The 15,976-nt window shown below is 42.1% G+C and overlaps 1 protein-coding gene and 1 pseudogene across 8 annotated transcripts in view; one reads left to right on the top strand and one right to left on the bottom strand.

Moving 5' to 3' along the window:
• The first annotated feature begins 7,516 nt into the window (after positions 1–7,516).
• Positions 7,517–15,976, top strand: part of EVI5 (ecotropic viral integration site 5) — a 204,061-nt gene continuing 195,601 nt past the window's right edge. For 5 of the 8 annotated variants that reach the window (XM_027114338.1, XM_027114337.1, XM_027114336.1 and 2 more), the window contains exon 1: positions 7,517–7,834. The gene's annotated coding sequence lies outside the window, so the exon portion shown is untranslated. The remainder of the gene's footprint in view (positions 7,835–15,976) is intronic. The other 3 variants (XM_027114340.1, XM_027114339.1, XM_027114335.1) reach the window with 2 other exon arrangements.
• Positions 7,805–15,683, bottom strand: LOC113624284 (uncharacterized; annotated as a pseudogene).

Genomic DNA, 15,976 nt, shown 5'->3' with positions numbered 1-15,976 from the left:
TTTCTGTCACTGTGACTTTGGACCAGCCAGAGCTTCCTCAACTTTTAAATGGGTCTAATGATGGCTGCCTCATTTAGAAGCACATTATATTATTACTGACATGTTGTAGGAGCTGAGAATGTTAGTTACTATCCTTCCTGTTAGGAAAGTGCCTGACACAATTGTATGTCCTTAATACCTTTATGAATGAATGATTGAATGAATAAATAAATGAAGCATTCTTAGTGATTTGCTTGGGTTCACTTGTAAATGAGGACAATAATAGGGTTATGGTGAAGATTAAGTGAGATGATAGATAAAAAGTGCTTCCATAGCCCAGTTCACGGAGAATGGAGTATCTCCATTTAGATTTCTCTCACAAGGTGCATCACTTGCCTTTGTATTTCATAGAAACTCTCAATTAATAGTCCTGAATAACACAAATGCAATACCTATTAATAGAACACAAAAGCCTGCAGTATTCCAAAACCTCAGTTAAAGAGTTAAAAAAAACCCCAAAGGGTAAGTTCTACCAAGTTAGTAATTTTGTCTAATGTCAAATTCAAGTGCTGAAACCACCTAATATATAGAAGCTTCTAACTAATGCCTCAGACTGGGCACCCCCAAACACAGTAACAATTAGTATACAATTGTCATTCTGAGACCAATCAATTCATTGAAGGAAGGAAAGTGAAAGAAAGAAAAGGGAGGGATGGAGGAATAAAAGAAGGAAAGGTGGAAGAAAAACAAAATCAATTAGCACTCATGCCCAGAAAGCTTTGTTTATTGCATTCCTAGTCCTCCACATTCTCAGCTTCCCCTAAGGATACTACCTAGCAAATGTACAGGGTGGAACTGAAAGGGTGTTAGGTGGGTGGATCCCCGTGGCAATGTCTTGTAAACACTCCCTATGAGTCAGCTATAAATTCAATTCAAATCCCCAGTCTCCCTGTCTTTGCTTATCATGGTTACCACCAAAATGACTTCTGCCTTTAGAAACCCTAATAGGAAACAGGTAAATGTCTAACAATGTTCGATTTTACATTAAAACTTATAAAAATGTAGTTACTGTGCAGAAGATATTTTGTTACTGAGTTAGGGTTAATATACCTTCCTTAATCTTCAAATCACAGGAACAGGTGTGAACATTTCAGTTTTATTTTGAGAATGTTATCTCATTGTATTGCGGCCATTTGAGTGAGGAACAAAAATTTATGAAGGGTTAGGTTTAATTCCACACCTGTAAGAAAGATTATTTTAGTAAGTGCCTTTTGTAATTCGATACCATTTCTCTCCTTGCTGTAATTGGCAGCTGGTTATCTTTTCTGAATGTGCTTTCTCAGAGGAGACAATGTGTCTGTATGGGTTTCAAATTTCTCACGTGGAGAAAAAGATTAGCTGAGGAAAATGCTGGTTACCAGCATTTGGTCCTAATGTTGATGGCTGTATGGCCTTTCAGTGATGACTTCAGCAGTGGTTGCTCCCCAGTCCTGTTTAGGAGCACAGGACATAATAAAAACTAAATTAATTTTACCATAAAGTAGCACCTTCCTAATGTAGTTTCCCAATTTCCTTTTTGGTAGAGGTGGGGACAGAGTACTAATTAACATTAGCTAAAGTTTGTACTTTACTGTTATTAGACAATTTTCACATGAAATAACACATCCATTGTTGGCAACTCTTATCCTTATTTGTCTGATGAAGAAACTGAAGCTTACAGAGGTCAAAGGCCAAACAATTAGCAGGTGGTAGAGTCAGGAGTTTTCTACTTAAGAGTCTGTTTAAAATCTATTTAAAATTTTTTGCGTGTTGGTGCTTTGTGGCTTTGGATAATAGCAATTACCATTCGTTGAATGCTTATTTTGTGCCTTGCATATATTATTTCATTTAATTCAACACTTACATAGATACTTTTATTATCTCCAGTTTATAGACGAGAAGATTGGAGCTCAGTGAGGTTAAACACACTTTTGGCAAGCACACTTGAAATTTTAGGTCACAATCTAGTCACATGCATTAATTTGGAGGTTACTAGTTCCCAGATAATTGGATAGATTAGAATTGCTACTATAGTTGCACTAAATTTTGTCTTGCGGTAAAACAGATATTTCAGACAGTCAAGAAAAGAATAGACTTCTCCTCTGGTGGGTGAGGTGGAAATTAGCACTCTACTGATGTCCCATTTTGGTGGCACAATTTCAAAAGCTGTTGTTGGGTTGATAATGTGAATGTCTGATATCACACATAGAAATGATGTCCAACCTCTAGAGCCCGAGAGCAGGTTCTTTACCACAACTGTGGCAGATATTGTCCCTACCTGAGCACAAACGCCAAGAGATGGCAATAGAGGTGTGTTCCTCTTAACAAACAATGTTTGTGTCTTGCAAACAACAGAATGTAGTGGAGGTGAAGTGGTGACGTTAAAGCCATTCTTACAAACTCGGTATAAGGAGAGGCCACAGTTTTTGCACTTGAGTGGCTTTTGGATTTGTGCTGTGGAAAGCATTGAGCCGAGTGAAATAAGCTTTCACTATTTCGTTGTGAGCCTTCAGTTTTCAAGGCAAAAAAAATCTGAATATTAGCTGGAGGTCACAATGGAGTGTTGTTTCTCCTTTTTCTAGAATAGTTCTGCCAAGAGAACTTTCTGATGGATGGACATGGTCTATGTGTGCTGCCCTAGTAACAAGCAGCCACATGTGGCTATTATTAAGCACTTGAAAGGTGTGAGCGCGACTGAGAAACTGAAATTTTAATTTAAGTTTAAATGTAAATAGTCACATGTGACCAGTGGCTGATGTATTGGACAGTGCAATCCTAGAATGTAACTGAGATGCCCTGGTTCTCTCTGGAAGCTCCAGATGCCAGCTGCTCAAAGTGAGAGTGGACAGTGAGTTTGACTCCACTGGTGAGTTCCTTTTCTGTACTCTGGGTAGTTTCTGCCTCTCAGGGGAATGCCTCCCTTGCCTTTCCTTTCTGTGAGCAATGAGGCTCACATGGCTGACTTATAAAACACTTTTGGCAGTTGAGAGCACTGTGTTCTGATACTTAACCCTTGCCTGGTTTAGAGGGGATTAGAGCTCAGACCCTCCTTCTGTTCCCCTCCTGGACAGTGAAACAAATCAATGATAAGGGTGTGTGGTATTAGAACATAGGGAATCTTGAATTGCTAACTGAATTTGCCTCATACTCAACTGTCTCTGAGGAGGGTGCCCCTGCCCACTGCCCCCATACTTCCTCTATCTTCTACTCTAGTTTCAGGGTGTGAACACCCGAGGGCAGAAAGTTGGAGCAGAGGCAGTGTTGGTGTGGAATTCACACAGTGGGATTTCACTTACGCGAGTGCTCAAGCACTTGGGAGAAGTTAGAATTAGCTATTTCTCTGGTTAGAATTAGCTTTAATGTTAATTTTATTATTTATTTATACAAATTTTATTTATTAAAAATAAAAATATTAATTTTAATTTTTCAGTAAAATAAATGTGCAAGCTCTTTCATCAAATAAATTGGAAAGTCAGAGCTAATGGTAGAAGCTTCTCTCCTCAGGCCCATGACCTCATTAGAGATAATACATCTCAGGCACTTAGCACAATGGTACTGATTATTTGGATTATTTAGAATATTTTTTATATATATGTACAATTTGTACCAATTAAAAATGTGTAATTTGTACCAATAAAATTAACACCAAGCTTGTTCTTTATCATTCATTCAAAATACATTGAACAGCTACTATGCAAAGTGCTGGGGCAACTGAATAGTCTAAGACAAAATATGATTTCAGTCATTGCAAAGCTCTTGATCTGGTGGGTAAGTAATATAAACCACTTCTGACATTAGACGGACTGATTTCAAAGCCCTGCCCCACCATTTTCCATTTGTATAAATGGGGGCAAGTTACATGGTATTTACTAAGTGTCAATTTTCTCATATGCAAGGGGGTTATAATGATATCTGCCTCATGAGGATAGTATGAGGCTTAAAAGAAATTATGTATGTATAGCCCTTAGCCAATACTCACACAGAGAGTGCTCAACCGTGTGTTAGCTTATTTGTTTTAAAATGAAGTATAATTGACTCAGGATATTATATTAGTTTCAGGTGTACAGCATAGCAATTTGATATTTTTGTTATGAAACGATCATCACAATAAGTCTAGTTACAGTCTGTCACCAAAGTTATCACAACATTATTGACTATATTCTCTACATTACATTCCCATGACTTATCTATTTTATAACTGGACATTTTTACCTCTTAATCCCCTTAACCTATTTTACCCAATCCTCCACCCCCTTGGTGACCACCAGTTTGTTCTCTGTATCTTTGAGTCTGTTTCTATTTTGTTATTTGTTTGTTTTGTTTTTCAGAGTCCACATGTAAGAGAAAACATATGATATTTGTTTTTCTCTGCCTGACTTATTTTACTTAGCATACATACCCTCTAGGTACTTCCATGTTGTTGCAAATGGCAAGATTTCATTCTTTTTTATGCCTAATATTCCATTGTGTATATATACACCGTATCTTTATCCATTCACCTTCTGATGAACTCTTAGGTTGCTTCTGTATCTTGGCTATTACAAATAATCCTGCAGTGAACTTTGGGGTACACATATCTTTTTTACCTTTTTTTTTTTTTTGGCTGTGCCGCAAGGCTTGCAGGATCTTAGTTCCCCGACCAGGGATCGAACCCATGCTCCCTGCAGTGGAAGCACGGAGTCCTAACCACTGGACCGCCAAGGAATTCCCTGCACATATCTTTTAAAATTAGTGTTTTCATTTTCTTCAGATAAATACCCAGAAGTGAAATTGCTAGATTGTATGTAGTTCTATTTTCAATTTTTTGAGGAATCTCCATATGATTTTCCATATGGCTGCACCAATTTACATTCTCACCAATAGTGTGCTACTGATTTGAGTACTTGAACTCTCTAATCAATAGAAATTGTTAAGAGGCCAGACAAGAAATTCAGGCAAGTTACTGGGGCTCCTGGTGCAGCATGAGGGAGCAAAAACAAGTAACAGGTGCTCTTACTCACTCCTAGGGGTCAGGGGGCAAGCTGGTTCCCTTGGGCAGGAGGCATAACTTAGGTGGTCTGTCCACCCCCTTGGTGGTGCTCTGTGCAGGGGTCCTGCATAGTACCCTGCTTCTGTTCCTGGCATCTCAGAAACAGCAGTTCGTTTGTGGCCTTTTTGTATTGTGTCCTAACTGCCCCAACTGCACATGTGCACAGTTATTTTTAGTCCCTTATAGTTTCTTTGTATTCTGTTGCTCAAGGAAACATTTGTGCAGGTGCAAGCACTTTAGTAAAGGGTCCCAGGTCCCAGCCTAGCTCAAGTGCGGGAGGGTTTTATGACCCAGAAATTTCTCTCATACACCTTCCCAGCCAATTTCCGGCCAGAGGCAACCAGTTACAATTTTTTTTTCGTAGAATTTCAAATAAATAGAATCATAGAGTATGCACTCTTTTGTGTCATTTATTTATTTTCAAGTAGGTGATATATTCACATGGCTTTAAGTTAAGAAGGTATACAAAAGGGCAGGCAGTCTCCTTCCCAGCCCTGACTCCCAATCATTCAATCTTCCTCCCTTGAAGCAAAAATTATTATTAGATTCATGTGGGCCCATCCCATAGCTATCATTATTAATTCAGGGCTTTACACAGGTACTTTGAGAACTCAGTTTTAAAGGTTACCCAAAGGATCTTCTGACAGCCCAGCTAAAACAATATAAAATCAGTTTAAAAATAACTGGAGTTCTTTTTAGACTCTGATTCCGAATGTCAAATTGTGACATTTTACCTATCTATGACTTAGGTAACCTTCAAGCCATATCTAGTTCAAGTTCTGGCATCCTATGATTCTCATTTATTGATGAAACAAAAAAATATTGAACAAATATGGAAATACAACCATGAACCAAAGAAAACCAAGCTCCTGGCCTTATTGATGTAATTAGTCCAGTGGGGGAGGGGAAACAAAAATTCACCAAAATAATCATATAATTACAGTTTCAGTGTCATGTGATAGGAATGGACCAAGATAGGAAGTGTGAAGATGCTTCTCAGAGGTAGAGACTAGAGGTGTGGTTAGAAGGATGAGGATTGGAAGAGCCTTCCAGGCACAAAGCAAAGCATATGCAGGTCTGTGGAGGGAGAAAACTGAGGAATTGGAAGAGGCCAGTCTGGCTGGAACAGAGAAAGGATGGAATGTGGTCTGAGCAGTGAGAAGAGGTGGAGAGGTGGGCAGGCCACCAGACCATGCAGGTTAGTTAAGAGGTTTTGTCTAAGGAAGTGGGAGGCCATTGAAGTGGTACATGCTGAGAAGATAAAAGATCACACAGCCATTGTGTGGAGAAGAGATTAGAGAGGGGCTAGAGGACATGAGGGTAAACCAATTAGAGACTAAATTTGTAGCCCTCCCAGGCCCCTGGCCCTCCCAGACAAAGGGAGTTTGGACTAGGGTGGTGATGCACGAGATGGTAGAGGACAGATTCAAGGAAATTTTGGGACGTAAAATCTATAGAATTTGCTGATAGATGGAATATAGGAAGGAAAGGTAGATTAACAAAATGTCTCTTAGCTTCCTATACAAGATGGATTCAGTTGCAATGAAACTGTTAGTTGAAATTACTTTAAATAATGGCATAATCTGAAGTTATGCAAAATTTTGCCTCAGATGCAATTTCAAGTTTTTAGCTGGGTGGAGAGCATGGCTCTACTTCCTATTTTCTGGTATTTCTTAATCTTGTTTTTTAAAAAAAATAGAGGATTTTTCTTTTTCTGAAATACTTATTACAGTGGAACCCCTTCTGGAGATTATAAATTTAAATTAGGTAATAACCAGGACTATCTAATTTCTAGGCAATTTTTTTGGTGCTAATTACTATCATTTTGTCACTTCTAAATGTATAATGAAAGTAATTTACGTTGCCTTTGTTATTATTATTGTTATTTTTTGCCTGTTTTTCCTGGGATTAGACCGGAATTAGTAGGTTGTTTCTGTTCTTAAGTACTTTCCTTCTAAGAATTTCTTCGTTGATATTGGATGACTGCCCGGCTGGACCTCACATATTTGTGCCCATGTCCCTGCCGGACTCCGCATAAATCCAATGTGTCGAGACGACTGATGGTAGAGTGATTTGCAATCACAAGTGCCATTTACACGTTAATTATTGTTTTTGGGAGTGACCAGGTCACCTCTCGGGGAAGCACGGACGGCCTTTCGAAGGTTGCGCGTCTGCATCCCGTGGCCGCGACCTGGCGACATGCGCATAAGCAGTGCAGCAATGCGAGGCCCGCAGCCTTAAGCGCGGGGTCGCTTCGGGGCGGGGGTAGTGTCTGGTGCAGCTCTTACAGGCAAGGGGCGGTTCCAGAGACTGGGGAAGTCAGCAATTTGTGGGTCCGACCGCTGGAACTTTGAAAGAGAGGCGGAGGAACAAGCGGGAGTTCCCCGCCCCCGTTCCCCACGGTCCAATCCCTTCGGCTTGCTTTCTCAGCCGGCCCGCCCGTCCCCTAACCTGCTCGAACCCATTAAGCGCTAGGGCGGCCCGGTCTCTTTAAGGCCCTGCCGCGCCTGCGCCTTCAGCCTTCCTGACGCGGCCGGGCCGGACCCGGGAGGAGCCGGCAGCGAGCACAGTAGGGGTTGGGTGGTAGTTGAAACCGCGGCGGTGCGGGGGAAGTGGGTCAGCGTCTGAGGCGGCCCCGAGCTCCTGAGTGAGCGCGGCGCTCAAGAGGGGGCGCGGACGGCAGACGGCGGAGCCGGGAGAGAGGCCGAGGCGCTGAGACGCGGCGGCGCGGCTGCCGGCTGGATGGGAAGTTAATGTTTACGGCGGAGTCCACCCAGCGTTTCCAAGGTGAGGGGCGCCGCGCCAGGCCGGGCGGGCCGCGAGCCCGGGTTCCGCGGGGCGCACAGCCGGGCCGAGGCGCGGCGAGTGGAGGCCGCCAACCAAACTTGCGGCGCGAGCGGGGCGGGCGCGCCCAGGCCCCCGGGGCCTAAGTTCCCTGTGGTCGCTGCGACCCTCCTGCCGTGGGCGCTGGGGAAGAAACTCTTCCGCGGGACTTCCTGTGGAGTCCCGGGGAGGTGGAGGGACTAGGCAGCTTCGGGAGCGCTTCCTCGTAAATTCTGTGGGGGAATACTGACTCTTCACCCCCGCCCTCGAGGCCAGGAGTCTGTTCCTTCTGGGTGACCTGATGGGGCGAGACCGTCCGCGCCTCTTGCAAAGTTGGCGTCTTTATTTGGCCTCTGGGATTCTGCGCAAAGCCGTGTCTCCAGGCAGGTGATGGGCGAGCCAGGTGTGCTAGATGACGCCCAAGGATGCACTTGGGGAGCGTTTGTACCCATCACTGAATCACCTTATGACTAGCGGGGCAAGCCTCAGATTAACCACAGCATTTCCGGTAGGTTGGATTGTGGTGTTGGTGTTTGCTTTAGAGTTGCTGTGATTTCTTTGTGGCTTCATTTTTGTCTTTTGGGCTACACAAATCAACTCAGCTGGCATTCTCTCACCGAAGAGTTAACCAAAACTTTTGGAATGGTTTCTTCACTTTCCTATCTGTTGTTGTTAGAGGTGATTTCAAAAAGTAGCATTTCCTTGCAAAGATTTCTTTGGGTTACAGTGTAGAATAACAGACTCCTTTTATTGCTGAAAGAAATCCGGTGCTTCGTGAAGATCAAGAAAAGTTATCTGTTCATAGTTTTTACCTTTGTTCTGGGTTGAAATGTGTTAGCAGCTTTTTTTGTTTTGTTTTTTAAAAAAATTTTATTAATAAACTTTCGGCTGTTTACCAGAAGCTCCTTTTCTATTCTAAAATGCTAGTGTTAATGTCTCTGAGAAATTTGTGTCAAAGAAATCTTAGAAAACTTATTGTAGTATAATATATTTTAAAAAGTGCACAATCTTGAGTATGCAGGTAAAGAATTTTTACTAAGTATACTATCACAGATCAAGAAACAGAACATTGCTAGGTTGAGGTTTATGTCTAGGAGTGGAACTCTTGGTTTATGAGGTATGTAAATGATAAAACTTTAGCATTAGATACAGTTGAACATTTTCCCAGTGTTCTACGAATTATCAGGGAATGGTATTCCATTTACCTCATATCTTTGCTAATGCTTGTCAGTTTTAAAAATTTTTGCTATTTTGGTAAAAGTGTAGTAATATATGTGTGGTCTTATTTACATTTTTCTGATGATTGTGGTTGGGTATCTTTTGTTGGCCATTTATATGTCGTCTTTTGTGAAGTGCCTGTTAAGTCTCACTATTATTTTTTTTAATTGGTCTGTAATTCTTTATTCTGGATATGAGTTCTGTGTGTGTGTGTGTGTGTGTGTGTGTGTATACACATCTGTCTTCCATGAGTCCTTTCTGGACTTAATCTTTTTCCACTCTGTATGTTGCCTTTTCACTCTTTTAATGGCCTTTTTTTGATGAATGGAAATTGTTATTTTTTTTCTTTTTCTTTTGCGGTACGTGGGCCTCTCACTGTTGTGGCCTCTCCCGTTGCGGAGCACAGGCTCCAGACGCGCAGGCTCAGCGGCCATGGCTCACGGGCCCAGCCGCTCCGCAGCACGTGGGATCTTCCCCGACCGGGGCACGAACCCATGCCCCTGCATCGGCAGGCGGACTCTCAACCACTGCGCCACCAGGGAAGCCCGGAAATTGTTAATTTTAATGAAATATACTTAATCCTTCCCTTTATGATTACTGCTTTTTGTGCCCTATTTAAGAAATCTTTGCCTAGCCTAAGAATATGGAGATATTTCCCCATGTTACTGTACAGAAGTTTTATTTTGTTTTACTTTTCGTATTTAAGATGTACGATTTACAGTAAATTCCAGATGGATTGTAGGGGTCCAGCTTCACTTTATACCATATGGGTATCTATTTGACCCAGCACCATTTACTGAATATACCATCGTTGCCCTTCTGCACTGTGTGACACTTTTTCATAAATCAGGTGACTGTATAAGTGTGGATCTGTTTCTGGACAATATTCTGTTTCATTGGTCTATTTGTTATCCTTGCACCAATATCACTATCAGCTGATGTAACTTTATAATAAGCTCTGATATCTGTTGTTCGTATATATATATATATATATATTTTTTGGCTATGCTGGGTGTTAGTTTCCTCACGCGGGCTCCTCGCTGTGGGCTTCTCTCTAGGTGCGGCGCGTGGGTTTAGTTGCCCTGTGGCCATGTGGGATCTTAGTTCCCCCATCAGGGATCGAACCTGCATCCCCTGCATCGGAAGGTGGATTCTTAACCACTGGACCACCAGGGAAGTCCCGATGGTTGTTCCTATTTTGTTCTTTAAGATTGTCTGGGAAGTTCTTGGTTCTTAGAGTTTCCACATAAATTTCAGAATCTTGTCCATTGCTACAAATTTTGGAAATAGAGAATTGACATCTTAACAATATTGAGTTTTCCAGTTTATGAACATGGTATATTTCTCCACTTATTTATGTCTTTTAAAATTTCTCTAATATTTTGTAGTTTTCTGTATAAAAGTCTTCCACATCTTTTTTTAAAATTATTTATTTATTTTTGGCTGTGTTGGGTCTTCATTGCTGCACATGGGCTTTCACTAGTTGCCGTGAGCAGGGGCTACTCTACGTTGTGGTGTGCAGTCTTCTCATTGAGGTGGCTTCTCTTGTTGCGGAGCACAGGCTCTAGGCGTGCGGGCTCAGTAGTTGTGGCTCATGGGCTCTAGAGCGCAGGCTCAGTAGTTGTGGCGCACGGGCTTAGTTGCTCCGCAGCATGAGTGATCTTCCCGGACCAGGGCTCGAACCCGTGTCCCCTGTGTTGGCAGGTGGATTCTTAAGCACTGTGCCACCAGGGAAGTCCCACATCTTTTCTTATTTATTCTTAGGTATTTGTTTTTTTAAATATTATTGTAAGTGATATTTTAAAACATTTGTGGCCAGTATATAGAAATACAGCTGATTTTGGGGGGTGGGGAGAGTGGCTCTGGGATTATTTTAAAACAAATCCCAGACGTCATTTCATCAATAAATCCTAAATCTTTAATGTCCCTTCAAGACCTAGTCCAAATTACACCTTGTATGCTCTAGTTTTCCAAGGTTTTAAAATCTCTTGTATGTTATCTCCAGTGTCTGGGACCAATTAAAGATTTATAGAGTGTTTAACATGGAGTGTAACTGTGTTAGGCTCTGGGGATATGAAGCTGATTAAGATGCTGCCCCTGCCTTTAAGAAGTTGAGAGTCTAAGAGGAGTTGTAGAAATTCAGAAGACCTTTATCCTCCACTAGGAGAAGTGCTGTGATGAAAATTAGTTTGGCTGCATGCAAAAGGGGCATTTAAATCGAAGTGTGGGGCACGTACTGTGTACTGTGCCTGGCTCCCGGTGTTCTGAGAGCTGCACGGAGGAATTGGGCTGTGGGTGAGGGCTGCTATTACCGCGCATACTTCTGCATTATTCCTTGGCTTTCAGCCTTGAGCCTCGCTCCACTCTTCTTGAGTCTGGAGTCTCTCCAAGTCACTGTTTCCAGAGAATAAATTTATGAGAGGATGTGAATAGTGGAGGAGGGAAACTGGAGGTCCATGTACAGACTTTACCAGACTTTAAACCACTGACCTGCTCTTCAGCCCCATACTTCTTCCCCACTGACTGTATCCCTCGAGACTCTCAAGGGCTGAGCCTTTTGGGGCTCTGTGAGCGAGGCACATCAGCCCGTTGACCATATTCCCTTGTGCAGGCCTGTAGGTTTAGCTTCCCATCCTCTACTCAGTTACTTATTCCTCAGTTACTTACGGCATCTATGAAACAAGAAAAAGTCTCTTTTCTTGTTTCATAGATGCCATATCTCTCTTACCTACCTGAGATTGTTAAAGGCAGTTTCTTTAAGCTTTCTTTTTCCTTGCATAGCTTGTTTCCTCCAAGTTACTTTTTTTCTGTTTGGTATAGTCTCAGCAGTAGAGGCCCTCTTCAGAGGTCTGATAATCCTCCTTGGTTGTTTGCTTGTGACTGAGGGACCAAATACATCAGGTAGCAGTACTTTTTAAAAATTTAAGTGTGATTGCACACAGTAAAATATATAGATTTTAAGTGTATAGTTTGATGATTTTGCTGTGTGTACACCTGTGTAATGAACACAAGGTACAGAGCATTGTGAAACCCCTAGAAAATTCCTTCATATCCCTTCTATCTTCCCCACTCCTTGCCCAGAGGCAACCACTATTCTGATTTCTGTCTGCATAGATTAGCACCAGTATTTTCTAAAGTTGCCCAGGTGATTCCAGTGTGTGGTCAGGATTGAAATCATTGGTTTGGGTGGGCTGTTTGAGGCTCTCTCCAGTGTCTGTCTTTCCATTTGGCCTGGTCAGATTTCCCAGAGAGTATCCCAGTTTTCTGCTTGGAGGCCAGAGGTCTAGTTGCCGGTGGTCTGGGAACTCAGGAAAAGAGGGCTGGGTAATGAGCCATAGAGCATTTAATATGAAGGGACATACAATTTGCCTCTTTATGTTAGGATACCTTCATCCTCCACCATGTGTGATTTACTCTTTTTAGAGAATAAATCTCTAACCTGCTACCTCATTGAGGTTGGGTCACTCAGCAACTCGGGAGAGGCATGGGCTCTAGGTTTCTAACTGTTCAAACAGCTTTCACCTGATCCTTTCTTTCTTTAGTCTCCCTTCCCCCTCTGTGTTCTGGCAGTTCCTGAACCCTTTGAGGATTCTGTAGCGCAAAGTGGGTTTGTTCTTAGTTGTCAGCACTGCTGTCTTATAATTTGTCTTTGACCAAATCAGTTATCACTCATCCATCTTTCCAGCTTCCAAAATTTTGTTGCTGTTGTTTCTTCCATTCTCTCAATGCTTATGGTTTGTGTCCTAAAAACAGAACAAAACAACAGCAACATTTTCTTTATCTTGTTTTAGTAGGGTTTCGTGAGAGAGCAAAATTAGATGTGTGGGTTCAGTCTGCAGTCTTAACGTGCAAGTCCCTCATCTGCTTTCCATTCATCATACAAAAATGTGCTGCCATCTGCCCACCACTGTTTTCTCCTCCCTGTGGGGTTGTAGCTGTTAAAATTTCTTTACTGTTATCTACATAGGATGTTAGGAGGAAGAGCACTTAAATGTTGGATCAAACTGTAATTTCTCTAGAAACCTCTAAATTCTTTTGAGAAGTTTACATTGTCCCAGAATCTTATAATCTCAGGATTGGAAATGATTTTAAAGATAAGCCAGCTTATGAGCTATTTGATACTTTCTGTAGTGGGAAACCTGCTATAAAGAGAGAAATGACTGGAGAAACAGAGTGGGCTGTGGATCTCTGCAGTGGGTCTGGAAATCAATATGTGCGTTAAACATTTAATATTGAAAGAACAAATAATAGATCTTGCATATTTGTAACATACAGGAATTATCAAAAAGTCGTGGTGGTTTTGTTATTTTAATCAATAATTCTTAAATCCAGCTACTGTCATGGGTGGGAGGTAATACTTAGAATTTTTTTTGTTTTTTTTGTTTTTTGTTTTTAGCTGAGTTCTCTGAATACTTATTACAACGGGTCATCAGCAGTAATAGGGGTATGGGAGAGAGATAGGAGATGCATTTGCCCCTCAGGTAGATCTTGGGGGTCTGCCAGCCTGTGGGGGTTTCCTTCAGGCCCGCCTTCCACCAGATGCACTTCAGGTCTCTCTTGAACTTGATTTGCTGCCGTCCTTCCTTGACTTTCCGCAGTAGGTACTGGGTCCTCTTGACCAGCTTGCGGTACTTGCGATGATTCATATTGTACTGGCAGATCTTGAGTGTGTTTTTGCACTGCATCTGGGGTGCATCCCAGACCTCCTTACTCCACTGCTCGACCCCTTCCCCCACCTGGCTGGGCGGACACTCAGAGTTGGGCTGGAGACACAGTCCCTGGGACCCCAGCGTCCAGTCTGGGCAGGAGGTAGCCAGCTCTCTAGGTCAGCCAGCTCTCCAGGGGACTGATGGATATATTCCTGCACAGCAGCATCTCCTCAAGCTCCAGATGGACCCGTCTGCCAGGGAGGGAAGCAGCGCCACTTGGGCCTGTTGGTTGCGTGTTGTAGCGAGGCCTGCAGGCATGCCTGCCCAGCACCCCTGAGACAGGCCAGGACCCACTGCAGCCTACCCGGGAACAGCCCTGAGCAGCTGGGAAGTGAAGCGCACCAGGAACAAGGTCTGTGTGTGGCGGCGGCCCCAGGTGCTCAGTGGAGCCTCTGTGAGCCTCAGCTTCACCCCGAGGTGCCCACTGCGTGGGTGGTGTGGACTCTCAAGTCCCAGGTCCCCAGCCCAGCCGGCAGCAGCCGCCTCCGCTGTCCCTGGAGCCCGCGGCCTCATGCTGACCCTACCCAGACACCGCTGGGAGACTGACCATTCTGCTGCCCAGTATTTTTTGTTTTGAGAAAAAGATTATATTCCAGAAAAAATTGAAAAATATTGCTAAAGTTGTAGAAATCTTATAGTTAACGTAAACTGGTAAATTAATTAGAACCACCCACTAAAGCCTCTCTGTTAAGCTCCTCTGATAACTTTGTTATGCTTTGCACTCCTTTTTTCTTTAAAACACTAAGTATGTTTCCAAATGCTCTTTGAGATAAGAGTTTTTTATCATAAAGTTCATGATGAAATGAAAATATTATTCTCAATATAATTTGTTTTTTCTTAGGCTAAATTTATAAAATTTTATGTGTTTACCTTTATATTGTGTCCATCCTTATCTGTGTTACAGTATCCTTTTACACTTGAGATTTATGCTAGATAGTGAGTGGGTTTTTTTGTTATTTTCTGTAATGCCCTTATTTAGCCCTTTGTTACTCTTCAAATTAATTTTGGACAAGTTACATAAAATATAAAAGTCTGCTTATCACTGCACACAGTTTTATATGTTTGCATATAAAATTCAAGCTATCAATTAAAGATAACATTGGCAGTTATTACTATCTGTTTTGGCGGTATGATAGTCCTTCCTTATTGGAAACATGTAGGTTAATTAATGTGTGTTTTGTGGCTAGAAGCTGTTGACTGTGGTCTCATATGTTTGCTCAGAAAGGGTCATCCAATTTCTCATAATTGTAAGTTGCCTGGTGTGTTTATTTGTTGCCATTCCCAGATGTTTATTACTGTCTCTGTACTTCATGAGAGCATTCCCTGCCTGTGCTGTTGGCAGTTTATTGTTTAAGTGGCCAGACAATGTGGGTTTAGTGCTTGTTAATTGTTCTTTGTACTAATCCAACTGCTCACAATTGTACTTTGAAAAATGTTCCCTAAAGCTGGTTAAACTAGCTATTATCTGGGTCTTCATTGTTGGTTTTGCTATTCATTGTCTTTTGGGTTCATGATTAGGGCTCTCTCCTTAAGGAACTGCTAGCTCCTGTGTTTTTGGAAGGAACCTTGATAGAGATAGGAGGAGAATGGTTTTATTATGGATCATTGCTCTTTTTGTTTTTCATAAGAAAGTGTAAGCACTGATAGGGAGGTGAAGATGGGGATTTTGTCGTACCTTTGAATTGGTATTCAAATGATTAGTTGCTGTATTTGGCTTGATACAGATCTTTTGCTATGTTAAAAATGAATCCAGCATTCTCATAAATTATGCTAGTAAGTTTGTTAGAACAATGTTAACAGATACTGGATAGGAACTTCCCTGGTGGTCCAGAGGTTAAGACTCTGTGCTCCCAGTGCAGGGGCCTGGGTTTGATCCCTGGTCAGGAAACTAGATCCCACATGCCACAACTAAAGATCCCGCACATGGCAATGAAGATCCTGCCTGCTGCAGCTAAGACCCGGCGCAGCCAAATAAATAAATAAATATTAGAAAAAAACATACTGGATAAAAGTTTCACTTGAATGAACCACTGTATAATATGATATTTGAATGAGATACATAAGAGAAAGAAGAAAAATTTAATATCTTCAAGTATACCAGAATCAGGATAGTTTAGAAGACTGAGCCAGAATTTGCTGGTGAGGAGGTAGACCTTGAAGTAAATTGAGAACGAATCTT

Source organism: Aethalodelphis obliquidens, unplaced genomic scaffold (genome assembly GCF_003676395.1).
Source record: "Aethalodelphis obliquidens isolate GAN/ISIS:26980383/991018 unplaced genomic scaffold, ASM367639v1 scaffold13, whole genome shotgun sequence".
Taxonomy (NCBI): Eukaryota; Metazoa; Chordata; class Mammalia; order Artiodactyla; family Delphinidae; genus Aethalodelphis; species Aethalodelphis obliquidens.
The sequence above is the reverse complement of the archived record's forward strand: the minus strand, read 5'-3'. Positions and strand labels throughout refer to the sequence as shown.